The sequence below is a fragment of the Salmo salar genome, chromosome ssa26 (genome assembly GCF_905237065.1).
Source record: "Salmo salar chromosome ssa26, Ssal_v3.1, whole genome shotgun sequence".
Lineage (NCBI taxonomy): Eukaryota > Metazoa > Chordata > Actinopteri > Salmoniformes > Salmonidae > Salmo > Salmo salar.
In genome coordinates this window covers 24,521,863-24,535,298 of record NC_059467.1, presented here as the reverse complement: position 1 = coordinate 24,535,298, position 13,436 = coordinate 24,521,863, and positions in this window count along the sequence as shown.

The window sequence follows — 13,436 nt, the reverse complement described above, 5'->3', positions numbered from 1 at the left end:
AAAACATTGCACCCCCATTTTGCCCTCAGAACAGCCTCAATTTGTAAGGGCATGGACTCTACAAGGTGTCGAAGGCGGTCCACAGGGATACTGGCCCATGTTGACTCATACTTCCCACAGTTGTCAATTTGGCTGTGAAAAACCCAGCAGCGTTGCAGTTGTTGACACAAACCGGTGGGCCTGGCACCTATAACCATCCCCCATTTAAAGGCACTTCAATATTTTGTCTTGCCCATTCACCCTATGAATGGCGCACATACACAATCCATGTCTGAAGGTGTACAAATCCTTCTACATTGATTTAAAGTGGATTTAACAAGTGAACTCTAAGTGATCAAAGTTTTCTCCTGGATTCACCTGGTCAGTCTGTCATAGAAAGAGCAGGTGTCTCTATTTTGTACACGCGTTATGAGGTTGGAATAATACTGAAATTGTGAAAATGATGATGCCCCTTTAGTTTAAGAGAGGTTTAAAAAAGACCACCTGAAATTTCAGCCTGTTTTGGTGGGATGGAGTTTTGGCCTTCGATGGTGATATCATCATGCAGTAAATTACACTGAACAAAAATATAAATGCAACATGCAACAATTTCAAAGATTTTACTGAGATACAGTTCGTATAAGGAAATCAGTCAATTGAAATGAATTCATTAGGCCCTAGCCTATGGATTTCACATGACTGGGAATAGAGAAATACATCTGTTTTTGGTCACTGATACCTTTTAAAAAAAAAAGTAGGGCTTGGATCAGAAACCCATTCAGTATCTGGCGTGAACACCATTTGCCTCATGCAGCGCGACAATTCTCTTTTGCATAGAGTTGATCAGGCTGTTGGTTGTGGCCTGTGGAAGGTTGTCCCACTCCTCGTCAGTGGCTGTGTGAAGTTGAGGCATATTGGCAGGAACTGGAACATGCTGTCGTACACGTCGATCCAGAGCCTCCCAAACGTGTTCAATTGGCCGTGCATTATCATGCAGAAAAATGATGTGAAAGCGGCGGATGAATGGCAGGACAATGGGCCTCAGGATCTCATCACGGTATCTCTGTGCATTCAAATTGCCATCAATATCATACAATTGTGTTTGTTGGCCATAGCTTATGTCTGCCCAAACCATAACCCCGCCGCCCCCATGAGGCACTCTTCACAATGTTGACATCAGCAAACCAGTCCCCAACACAATGCCATACACGCTGTCTGCTATCTGCCTGGTACAGTTGAAACTGGGATTCATCCTTGAAGAGCACACTTCTTCAGTGTACCAGGTGAGAATTTGCCAACCGACATCGGTTACGACACTGAACTGCATTCAGGTCAAGACCCTGGTGAGGATGACGAGCACACAGATAAGCTTACCTGAGACAGTTTGTGCAGAACTTCTTTGGTTGTGCAAACCCACAGTTTTATCAGCTGTCCGGGTGGCTGGTCTCAGATGATCCTGCAGGTGAAGGATGTGGAGGTCCTAGACTTGCGTGCTTACATGGGTTTTGCGGTTGTGAGGCCGGTTGGACGTACTGCCAAATTCTCTAAAACTATGTTGGAGGTGGCTTATTGTTGAGAAGTGAACATTCAATTCTCTGGCAACAGCTCTGGTGGACATCCCTGCAGTCAGCATGCCAATTGCACACACTCTCTAAACTTTAGACATCTATGGAATTGTGTGACAAAACTGCACATTTTAGTGTGACTTTATTGTCCCCAGCAATAGGTATACTTCTTGATATGCCACACCTGTCAGGTGGATGGATTATCTTGGCAAAGGAGAAATGCTCACTAACAGGGATGTAAACAAATTTGTGCCTACATTTTGAGAGAAATATGTTTTCTGAACATGTGGAAAATGTATGGGATATTTTATTTCAGCTTATGAAACATGGGACCAAGACTTGTTGCATTTTTATATTTTTGTTCAGTATAGGTAATCCACCAAAGTTTAGAACGCTTTTAAAACATGGAAGCCAATCGCTGAAACTATGGATACAACTTTTTTTGCCAGTGGGGGAGGCTGCCTTGCAGATTATATTTGTTTTGCCCGCCTACAGACATCTTTATTTGTTTGCTAATACAGGACTGGTAATGGCCCAGTGCATGGGCCATTACCAGTCCTGTATGTATTTGTATATGAGTGGTTACCAGCATTTGGAGGCATGCAGAGGATTTGGAGGCATGCATGATTGATAATAGGTGGGAGGTCCAGTATAAATACAAACTCACTTCCTTGACAACAGCTCTGACTTCTGCAGAGGCCATATCCCAGTAAATGCTGTACGGCCACTGCAGACATCGGATTGACCACCTTTTATCCAGAGCAACTTAAAGCAGTGAGTGCTTACTTTTTCGTATTGGTTCCCTGTGGGAGTCGAACCCAAACCCATAGCATTGCAAGCACCATGCTCTACCAACTGAGCCACATACATCATATCATCACAAACCACTTGATGTGTCAGTGTACTCAATTACTGTATTGTGCATTGTTTTTCTTCACGGTGATGGAGAAATCCCCATATTAGCATGTTTCTGTAAGCTGATACATCATGACAAAATACACACCATATTACTGTCCTGCTGATGTGCCTGGACCTTGTAGGCTAACTGATCCAATTGGTTGACCAATAAGTCAGGCAAGATGCAGTTATTTCGAAATGAATATGTATTCAAAACGCCAGGCTATTGAGCGGTTATTAAAATGTTATTTACATTTTTTAATTTAACCCTTATTTTACCAGGTAAATTGACTGAGAACGCATTCTCATTTACAGCAACGACCTGGGGAATAGTTACAGGGGAGAGGAGAGGGATGAATGAGCCAAATGTAAACTGGGGATGATCAGGTGACCATGATGGTTTGAGGTCCAGATTGGGAATTTAGCCAGGACACTGGGGTTAACACCCCTGCTCTTACGATAAGTGACATGGGATCTTTAGTGACCACAGAGAGTCAGGACACCCGTTTAACGTCCCATCCGAAAGACGGCACCCTACACAGGGCAATGTCCCCAATCACTGCCCTGGGGCATTGGGATATTTTTTTAGACCAGAGGAAAGGGTGCCTCCTACTGGCCCTCCAACATCAAATGACATAGGCACATGTCCTGTTTTGTTTCATGACAAAATATCTGCATAGTCCAACAGCCTAGGCTGGATTTTGCAACCATTTGGATGAGTTTGGGTGTATTCTTGACAGTTTAGAGAAGGTCCAGAAAGGCACATTAGCAGGCCACTCATATGGTGTAGGCATCATATGGTGTAGGCCTATTTTGTCAGGATGTAGCCCGTGTTAAGATAGGCCTACTTCAGGAAAATATTGGCTTTTCCTTCCAACTCCCCACCCGTTAATGCTGTAGCCTATTTTAAATTCAGCAAGCAACAGCAAACAAGTATCTTTCCTCCAATAGGCTATTAGTAGGCTAAGGAAAATAATTCAAAATAGGTGTCCAACAAGCTTTTGTAGTCTGGCTTTTCCTGGGACTCCACAAGATTTAAAAGGAATATCCGTGGCAGCGGAGAGGCCAGGTGCCAATTGCGCAACCAAACGATGAAGACAGACTACATCTCGAGCCTATGGCCTAAATTAGAAGCGTATGCATATTAGCCCATAATTCATAAACTCAATTAGACTTAATACTGCAGGGGTTTTAGGCTGAGTTTCTGTAAGGCACTTTGTGACATCTGCTGATGTAATAAGGGCTTTATAAATAAATGTGATTGATTGATTGATTGATTTGAGTCACAGTGAATGAAAAGAAAGTTTATGAAATCATAGATAGCCTACACTATGTGTGCTCCCAAGGTTGAGCTGATTGCGCTCCCTCCCAGTACCTGGGTACACAGATGGAGAAGCTACCCTATTGTTTAAGTTTTTTAGGGACAAGAAATGTTTCCTACCTAGGCTACAACAACACAATGTAATAATGAATGTTACTGTTTTCAAGCGATTACAAAACTGTAGTCTAGGCTGTAAACTGCAGTGAATGTGTGAGGGGCTATTCAAATGAGCCAGTTTACAATAATTGTGTATTCACTTGATAAAAATAATACATTCCTCATTGCACTGTGTTGTTGTAGCCCAGGTTTAATTATTTTATTTTCTGAAAAAGTAGGCCTAGGACTAATTAATAGTGAAGCTTTGAGTGCAGCCTGGAGGAACACCTACAGATTTGTAATTTCATAATCTGTTAACTGTTATTTTTCTTGGACTTTGAAAGGTAAATGTTTAGCCTATAGTCCTAATATCTATCTAATGAATGGCTTAATATCTACATCATATTTAGCTTCTTACTTCGGCTACACATCACTAGCCACTCTCTTCCAACTGTTCCCGTGCCCAACAGGCTATAGGCTATGCAAGCCTTTCCGCAATAGGCATTCCTCTTCTCGTGAAATCCCAGGAAAAGCTATAGGCTGCAAAAATTACATATTTTATTAATGCTATGCCTAATAGCCTATTTGGGGAAAGAAGCAGGCTTGCTCTTGCTAATTGCTGAATGTGGCCTATAGCTTAGAAAATGCATGTTGGGGAAAGTTAAGGAAAGAAAGTGCATTGGTGTGATCACTTTTGTCCGGTTATGATGACATTGTTGCACTGATGCACTGCAAATATTCTGAACAAAAATATTAACACATTTGAAGTTTTGGTCCTGTTTAATGAGCTGAAATAAAAGATCCCAGAAATTGAGCATTACTTCTTTGCCAAGATAATCCATCCACCTGACAGGTGGCATATCAAGAAGCTGATTTAAACAGCATGATCATTACACAGGTGCACCTTGTGCTGGGGTCAACCGGCCTCACAACAGCAGACCACGAGTAACCACGCCAGCCCAGGACCTTCACATGTGGCTTCTTCATATGTGGGATCGTCAAAGACCAGCCACCGCAGACGGCTGATGAAACTGGGTTTGCACAACCGAAGAATTTCTGCACAAACTCATAGAAACCATCTCAGGGAAGCTCATCTGTGTGCTCAATGTTCTCACCAGAGTCTTGACCTGACTTCAGGTCGGCATTGTAGCCGACTTCAGTGGGCAAATGCTCACTTTCGAGCGCCTCTGGCACATTGGAGAAGTGTGCTATTCATGAATTAATCCCGGTTTCAACTGTACAGATGGCAGACAGTGTGTATGGCGTCGTGTGGGAGAGCGGTTTGCTGATGTCAATGTTGTAAACAGCGCCCCATGGTGGCGGTGGGGTTATGGTAATGGTAAACAAGCTACGGACAACAAACACAATTGCATGTTATCAATGGCAATTTCAATGCGCAGAGATACCGGGATGAGATCCTGAGGCCTAATGAATTTATTTCAATTGATTGATTTCCTTATATGAACTATAACTCAGTAAAATCTTTGAAATTGTTGCATTTTACATGTTTATTCAGTCTATAATTTCCCATGTCCAATATCACTTGGTTGAAGGAGTTTATCATTGTTTGGTAATGCAGTAACCTGATGTTATCCCAACTGAGCTTGAGAGAGAAAATCCCAGCAACATGCATATTCAACATTTCTAACCATCAATATGAGAACTCAAGATAGTTCATTGTAGCAATGAGACATATTTGACTTTTTTTCTTCCAACATTAGACTGCTGTTGTACCGTACGTATGTAAATGTAACCACATACAATTGAGGCAGAGAGGTTTCAACCCTCATTGCGTGAGGTCTCAGCCACATGACCCTTGCCCTGACTCCCACAATGCTCTAGGGGTGGGGGTGAGAGCTGTCTGTCGGTTGGACGGTCTACCCATCTGTTACAACTTACGTACGTGTTATATTTTTTTAAGCAAATGTTAGACTAATTTTGGCAATGTGGTTGTATGCTAGTATTAGTGTGAGAGATTCTGCTTTTTTTTGGGGCTCACCAAGTGTAATTCATGTGTAACTTGGAGGGCACCAATAAGCTACAAATATTTGCTGAAGAAAAGGTCTGACAAATATTGAAGTATGGACACCCAGCGGAGACTGTAATTGCATACGCAAACAGACGTATATGTGTTTCACTACATAAGGTTTTCTGTCCAGAACTGTTGCAACACATCTGAGTCACTGCTTCCTTAAGCTCCCTGCGGGCAGCCGCTCCACCTGTGTATCTAGAGGTGGGTAGGGCTTTTGAACCAGTACCTTGTCATTGGTGATAGAACCCAAAGTACAAACTGATAAACGAACATTCCACAATTCATCAAACACTTTTTTGAGGTTTCTAAATTCTTTATTGCTACAAGTACGTATAGGAAAAACTCGTAAAAAAAACAAACATTTGAAGAATATTGTTACATCTTGGGACATTACCAAAGCCTTGCATAGTATTATTAATTCATTTGCTCAGAGCTAATTTAGATAACCGCATTAACGTCTAAAGTGGGAATGAAAAGCTCCACTTGTAAAGTTGATATGCAACAAAAAATGTTTGTGCTTTTTTTCAGCTGTTCACATCATTACGTCACAGCAAAATATCGACACGGTGTGGAGAGAGGGAAACATTGCTGATCAGGGTAAATAAAGTGCTTTCTTTTCTGTAAAACAGATATGTATGAAAATACCCTCAAGTAAAGTTTACATTCTGTACTGTTGCCTCATATACAACATTTGATCTCACATACAAAATGCTGGAGTATAGAGCCAAATTAAACATTTTAGCTTCACTGTACAAATAAATAAGAAGGTCAGTGTACATTATATATATATTTTTGTTTTACAGCAGGATTGAAGTGATTTTGCACTGCTCTTGTTCTGATATAACTCATGGCTGAATATATGGCATACTGACCTACATATCAGGGAGGTCCCCCATCATATGATTCGTTTCAAATTATAATTCTATCACAACAATGACATCAAATGCAACTTTATTACTTATTAAATGGACATGTATTCATGAGTGCCGGGTTCCAGATCCTGTTCTTGGAAGTGCTGTAATGCTGACACATTTTGGCAGTGCAACCATTGCAATGACCAGGACTGTCAGTGAATGAAGTGGGAATGACCATTTATTGGCCATTTTTCAAGTGATTAACAAACCAAGGGATGATTACATTGCTACGCCATTCAATTAAGAGGTTAGGGCATCAGTGCAGAGTCCAATTTCTCTGGTTTTATATGGCTAGATGGGCTGACATTTCTTCCTGTTGATTAAATTAACATTTGTATATAATTTCAAGATGAATTGAAAGCTGCAGTACAGTACATACAGCAAGACAGGCTTTATTAAAGGGGAAATTCAGGATATTACAACTTGTTGTTAGATGGTTCCTCATCCTAATAGTAGCCTGTGGGCCAGGAGAAACTGTAATCCATTATCTTAACAGCCACTATAAATGTCAGCTAACTTTAGCCACTGCTAGCAAAAAATCTATAGAACTGATGGGGGCATGTGTGCAATTGTCAAAATGTCACAGTCAAATAAACTGAAATAATCATATTTGGTTTGATGTCACTAAAAGGTGATTTGGCTCACATTGAGGCTCAAACCCAGGACATCTGCCTTGCGGCCCTCCCGATGACAGAGGGTAGTGCGTTTGGCCCAGTACATCACTGGGGCTAAGCTCCCTGCCGTCCAGGCCCTCTACACTAGGCGGTGTCAGAGGAAGGCCCTAAAAATTGTCAAAGAACCCAGACACCCCAGTCATAGACTGTTCTCTCTACTACCGCATGGCAAGTGGTACCGGAGTGCCAAGTCTAGGACAAAAAGAAAAGCAAGCTATTTGCTACTGCAAGCGGGGACACTTCAGGCTGAGGACTAAGTTTCACACATCCCCATGTGCCTCACACATGTCCCTTCCATTGATTGTTAACTAGTGGTGGCTAAAGTTAGCTGAAGTTTGTAGTGGCTGTCTTAAGAAAACCAAAGCATGGAATACATTTTCTTCTGGCCCATAGACTACTTTCAGGGTGAGGAACCATCTAACATCAAGTTGTAAAATCCTGAATTTCCGATGTGCAGGTTTGGCCAAGTCTAGGTTGCACTGTTGGGACTATTCCATTAGTTACATTATAACAGGCAAGTTAATCTAGTGCACCTCAAGTATTTGACACATGTATTTGACCCAGGTCTGGTATTTTTCTTGCTTCAACTATGACCCAACTAACTTTGATGTATGGTATATGTACAGTCCTGGATATCTGTACCGAAGACCCAAAATTATTATTAAGTTCATTATTTGCCATAGGGATACACGGCATAGAGCTCTCTGGTTGTTATGTCCAGGTGTGTATGGCCCTTCTAGTGTGTAGTCTCCATGACACTGTGCGCTAATGACTAAAACCAATTATTTTGCAACATGTTATGGGGTAATTACGTATTATTCTTCTTTTGGTGTTAAACATGAGTACAAGTATAATATACAAACTGATTTATTTGGTAACACTTTACTTTAAGGTAGGCTACACATACAGTATAAACCACTTGTTTTTTGTTTATAAGTGTGTATATAAATAGCTAAAATGTCACGGTTGTTGAAATTGACGGACCAAGGCACAGCGTTTGTTGAGTTCCACATCTTTATTAGTAGTGAAACTTCCAGAAAAAAAAATAAACCAACAACGAACCGTGAACATAGTGGTGCAACATGAACAACACAAAACCAATATCACACAAAGCAGGTGGGAACAGGGAACCCTTAAGTATGATCCCCAATCAGAGACAACGAACATCAGCTGCCTCTAATTGGGAACCATACTAAGAGCACCAACATAGAAATGGATAAACTAGAACACCCGCTAGTCACACCCTGACCTACAACAACATAGAGAACCAAGGGCTCTCTATGGTCAGGGCGTGACATAAAAGGCCTTTAATGTGTCCTATTAGCCATATATTAGGCATTGTTTAAGTGTTTTCCTATTCACACATTATAAGTCATGTGTTAGCCATAATAAAGGCAACATTATTTAATAAAGAGCAAGTTTCAGAAGAAACATACTTTTTGTGGGCCTTCTCCCATTCCTCTCTTCCCTCATCAACTCATTCTACCCCTCTGACTTCAAAATGGTCAGAGTTGCTCCCCTCATCATGAAACCAACACTCAACTCATCTGACGTAAAAAATTATAGACCTGTATCCCTTCTTTCTTTTCTTTCCAAAACACATGAGTGTGCTGTCTCTGATCAACATTCTCGTTATCTCCCTCAGAACAATCTTCATGACCATAAACAGTCAGTCACTCAACCGAGACTGCTCTTCTCTGTGTCATGGAGGCTCTCCACACTGCCAAAGCTGACTCTCTCTCCTCTGTTCTCATCCTTCTAGATCTATTCGCTGCCTTCAACACCATGAACCATCAGATCCTCCTCTCTACCCTCTCAGGGCTGTGGGTCTCAGGCTCTGCACACTCTAGGATTCAATCCTACCTGGTTGGCCGCTCCTACCAGGTGACGTGGAGAGGATCTGTGTCTGCACCACGTACTCTTGCTACTGGTGTCCCCCAGGGCTCGGTTCTAGGCCCTCTCCTCTTCTCTCTACTCCAAGTCACTCGGATCCATCATATCCTCACATGGTCTCTCATTGCTATGTGGATGACACTCAACTACTTTTCTCCTTCCCACTTCTGACACCCAGGTGGCAGATATCTCAACTTGGATGTCGGTCCACCACCTCAAGCTCAACCTCGACAAGACGGAACTGCTCTTCCTCCCGAGGAAGGCCTACCTCGGCGGAAGTCGTGACACCCGAGCACTCAGTTCTGCCACCTCAGGTCTATTGGCCCTCCCACCCACCTGTTTTGAGCCGCACATTTTTACCAAAATAATAATAATTTTAAAAAGAATAATAAAATACATAATATTTTTTTGGGGGGGGCTTGCCTGTTATGCATGTTATTTTGGCATAAATACATGTCACATATCAGTTTGCAAACAAAGAAAAAACCAAGATATCATTCAGTTATTAAAGCTGCATACACACATGGTCTCTTTTTGTTTTCTTGAGTAAGGCAGCTCCAAAATGCAGGTGTTTCAGCCTAGCTCAGTGCTTTCTGTGGTGGTGGGGGGTGCCAGCAGAAAATAGGAGCATTGCACCGTGATTGTCTCAGTGTTCTGTCACTCATGGGGACAGTACGTCATTGCCAAGTCCTTAGTAAGGGTAGACATCCAACATTTCAGCCCTTTGGGTCCTGCCATAGTTATATTACAAGTACCCTTCCATGAAGGCTCAAGGTCATTGGCCACAGATACAATGACATCAAATCACGTTAGCCACATCTTACTTTCAAGGTCTTAGCTAGCAGTCATCATCACGAATCAAGTCGACAATCTACTGGCAAATCCTTTTTAATCCTTGTCATATGAAGAGAAATAATGAAGATAAATTATAGATAAAATGTATCGGTGCTCATCGGCCATTGGACATAAAGATTTCACAACAAGCTGGAAATCGCAAATTCAACAATGAGTTGTTTGGAAGGAATCAGTGGCTAACTGTAAGCATTGCAAAGCAAACACTAACGTTAGCCTGCTATTCAATGGAGTGGCTATGTGTTTTTTTTCAGAGTTCCCACCATAAATCCAGAGACTTTGATGACAAAGTTTGATGACAAAATTTGCACACAAAGGACCACCACGCCACCTTCACAAGGTGAGTCCAAAAATGTCTTGTATGCTGCGGAATAAATGATGTAATATGGGGATATGTATACTGTAGCTAAAAAGTAATACTAAGTGTATGTTGTTAAGTAAGCTGTTAGTAGCCCATGTGCCTCACCCTAATAATTTGGTCTATTTTCACCAATGCGGTATTGTACACACATTGTCCGTGGCCGGTGTGTGCTTGTTTTGTACAGCTTTGACAGTGCTACTGATAGTAGTGGTGGCGTTTGGCTTGCACTTGTAAATTCACACACACAACATTCTATAATAGAATTGTGTTATTTGTTGTGTCAAATTAAAAGCTTATTTAACGCATCAAATAGTGTTATATGATGTGTATCTTTTTTGACAAGCAAAGACCCAAACGGCGTTCAATGTGCCTCACCCTAATAATTTGGTCTATTTTCACCTCTTAATTTCACCTTCTGTTATAACTTGGTGGTGCACATGTAGCCTATAACCTGTTTTAGAGAAATGTAATCATCAAATATTGTAAGAGCTTTCCTGGTCTGTTTATATGCCCCCTTTATTTATACTACGGTTCTGACTTGTTGTACAGGGAGTGCACTGTAAGAATGGCCTATGTTCTGAATTCTGTCGCTGTACATTTCAAAAGTGCTGAACAAGTAGTTATATTGACTACATCCGTCGTCGCTCGCTCATTAATGTCTTAATTGAAATTACGGATTGCCTCTTACCCGCTTGTCGTCCCCTCATGCCATAGTTTGTACATCTCGATTGTCAGTAGAAAGCACATTTGTTTAAGCAAGTCAGCCATATCAGGTATGTTTTTTTAAAAGGCAGTAAACGAGGCTGAATGAACTGTTTTGCTGTCAGACAAGGCTCCGCTGAACGCCAGGTGTAGCAGTGGTAAGGTGTTGGGACTGCTGTTGGGACTTTATGTAGGCCCAAATAGTTTGTGGGCACTGTTTGTCACCGTTATAGTGCAATGAATATATTGTTTAGTGTTGTGTAATGGCTTTGCTGGCATGCATCCCACAATTTATTTTTTGTTCCACCAAGATTTACATGCAAAAATCACCACTGTGCTCTACCCAGCCCAAGCTCTTCTCTGTCCTGGCACCCCAATGGTGGAACCAGCTTCCCCCTGAGAGAGCCCGTCCCCCACTGATAGCTACGTAATTGAGGAAAAATGTACTTTCTATGTCTGTGATATTTGGTTGTTCCACCGAGCTATCTTAAGATAAATGCACTAACTGTAAGTCGCTCTGGATAAGACCGTCTACTAAATTACTAAAATGTAAAAAATTTGAAAATGTAGTAGCTGTCTCAATGTGGAACTAATAAAGACATAGTGTGCTACTTGCAGAAATATTGTCCAAAAATGACTTCATTGGGCAGATCAAATACATTACTAACTAAATTCACATGGAGACCACTGCATACTAGCAGCAAATGTTAATACATAGTGGTCATGCTAATTTAAAGAAACTATCAAAGTTTGGTTGTTAATTGTTATTAGCTCCTTATGTACATGCTTATGAGTACCTAAAAATAACTTGTTACCATTTACTTTCAAGGGTATAACTGTATGTTTAAATTACAAGATGGTATCAATATCCTTGTCAAATGTCTAGTTGGGGATACAGTTTGTGTAGAATCTTTCTAACCCTTGTGTGAAATTCATGAATAGCTCAGTGACAATTGCATTTTCAAATCATGAATCAATTCATGCTTTGCAACAGGAACACAGCTTTCAACAATACATTCCGTTCATTCAGTTTTAATGGCCGTATTTTGAATCCAAAAGGGGGTTTTCATGCCAAAACACTCTCATTTTGAACCTCAGTTCTGGGTCGTTCCATTTGTTCGCACCCCTTTTGATTTGGACAAAACTTTCTATACATATTTGCCCATGGTACGACCCACAATTGAGGTAAACCCAGAAACAATGATAAACTCTTTCAACCGAATGATATTGGACATGGGACATTATAGACTGAAAAGAAATGTAAAACGCAAAATGTAACAAATTCATTAGGTCCTAATCTATGGATTTCACATGACTGGGAATATAGATATGCATCTGTTGGTCACAGATACCTAAAAAAACGGTAGGACAGAGTTGATCAGGCTGTTGCCTGTGGAATGATGTCTCACTCCTCTTCAATAGCTGTGCAAAATTGCCTGATATTGGCGGGAACTGGAACACACTTTTGTACTAGTCAATCCAGAGCCTCCCAAACATGCTCAACGGGTGACATGTCTGGTGAGTATGAAGCCATGGAAGAACTGGGACATTTTCATGCATTATCATGCTGAAACATGAGATGATGGCAGCGAATGAATGGCATGACAATGGGCCTCAGGATCTCGTCATGGTATCTCTGTGCTTTCAAATTGCCATCGATAACATGCAACTGTGTTTGTTGGCCGTACCATGACCCCACCGCCACCATGGGGCACTCTGTTCACAACATTGACATCAGCAAACCGTTCCCCCACACAATGCCCTACCTGTTGTTGGCTATCTGCCCGGTACAGTTGAAACCGGGATTCATCCTTGAAGAACACTCCAGGGTGCCAGTGGCCATCGAAGGTGAGCATTTGCCCACTGAAGTCGGTTACAACGCTGAACTGCAGTCAGGTCAATACCCTGGTGAGGATGACGAGCACGCAGATAAGCTTACCTGAGACAGTTTCTGAGAGTTTATGCAGAACTTCTTTGGTTGTGCAAACCCACAGTTTCATCAGCTGTCCGGGTGGCTGGTCTCAGGCTATCCCGTAGGTGAAGAAGTGGAGGACTGAGGCTTGCGTGGTTACACGTGGTCTGTGCTTGTGAAGCCAGTTGGACATACTGACAAATTCTCAAAAACTACGTTGGAGGTGGCATATTGTAGA